Below are 1,694 nucleotides of genomic sequence, written 5' to 3'. Positions count from 1 at the left end.
CATCTGTCCTTCTGTCCTTTCTCCCTTCCTTCCATCTGTCCCTCCTTCCTCCCTTCCTTCCATCTGTCCCTCCTTCCTCCCTTCCTTCCATCTGTCCTTCCTCCCTTTCTTCCATCTGTCCCTCCTTCCATCTGTCCTTCCTCCCTTCCTTCCTCCCTTTCTTCCATCTGTCCTTCCTTCCTCCCTTCCTCTGTTTCTTCCTTCCTTCCTTCCTTCCTTCCTCCCTTCCTTCCATCTGTCCTTCCTCCGTTTCTTCCTTCCTTCCTCCCTTCCTTCCATCTGTCTGTCCTTCCTCCCTTCCTTCCATCTGTCCTTCCTCCCTTTCTTCCTTCTGTCCTTCCTCCCTTCCTTCCATCTGTCCTTCCTCCCTTTCTTTCTATCCTTTCTTCCATCTATCCTTTCTTCCATCTGTCCTTCCTCCATTTCTTCCTTCCTTCCTACCTTTCTACCTTCTGTCCTTCCTTCCATCTGTCCTTCCTTTCTTCTATCCTTTCTTCCTTCTGTCCTTCCTACCTTTCTTCCCTCCTTCTTTTAACCTGTCTTCCCTTCCTTCCCTTCTTATGAGTTTGACACCTCTGCCTTAAAACATAAATCAATGGTTTTCTTTTTTTTCTTTTTTTGAATCATATTCTCAAACACTTAATGCTTTTGTCTTTGTTTTATTTTATTGTGATATTATTAAAAAAAACAAACAAACCAGTATATATATATATTTTCAACTTTTAATTTGAAAGGATCCACATTAAGTTCACTGCTGCTCACTTTTATGGGGTTTCTTTTATTTTGTCTCATTTACGTTGAAGACTTCAGACTTCATTTGTGAGCTCGGGTTTAAAACATTTCTGTCTGACGGTGTTATAATAAAATATGTATTATGGATATTAAGAGATTAAAATAATAATGGATGTCTTTTATTAGCTGCTATGTTTTTATTCATGTAGTTTTTATTTAAGTAGTTAAAACCTTTAAAAAGACGCATCAAAGGGAGAATTAGAGGAATCTAAAATTAGGGATTAACCCTTTATTGGGCAAATAATTATATTTGGTAACTTCTGTAAATATCCTAAAATATCCTTCCTTTCCTTCCTTCCTTCCTTCCTTCCTTCCTTTCCTTCCTCCCTGCCTTCTTTCTTCCCTTCCTCTTTTCCTTTCTCCCTCCCTCGTTCCTTATTTCCTCCGTCTGTCCTTCCTCCCTCCCTCCTTCTCTCCTCCCTTCCTTCTTTCCTTCCTCCGTCCTTCCTTCCTTCCTTTCCTTACTTCCATCTGTTCTTCCTCCCTCCCTCCTTCTCTCCTCCCTTCCTTCTTTCCTTCCTCCATCCTCCTTCCTTTCTTTACTTCCATCTGTCCTTCCTCCCTCCCTCCTTCTCTCCTCCCCTTCCTTCTTTCCTTCCTCCATCCTCCTTTCTTCTTCCTTCCTTCTTTCTTCCCTTTCTCCCTCCTTCTCTCTTTCTTTCCTCCCCCTACCTTCCTTCCTTCCTTCTTTCCTCTGTCCTTCCTTCCTTTCCTTCCTCCCCCCCTTCCTTCCCTTCCTTCCTTCCTCCCTCCTTCTTTCATCCTTCCTTCCTTCCTTCATCCCTTCCTTCCTCCCTTCCTTTCAATGAGTGTCCTATAAAGGGTTTTTAAAAGACATTTTAAAGTCTCAACACTGACTCAGATAGATCATGTGAACTCCCAGCTCATAAAAAATACAATAA

Source organism: Scomber japonicus, chromosome 1 (genome assembly GCF_027409825.1).
Source record: "Scomber japonicus isolate fScoJap1 chromosome 1, fScoJap1.pri, whole genome shotgun sequence".
Lineage (NCBI taxonomy): Eukaryota > Metazoa > Chordata > Actinopteri > Scombriformes > Scombridae > Scomber > Scomber japonicus.
This window is presented reverse-complemented; position numbering follows the sequence as displayed.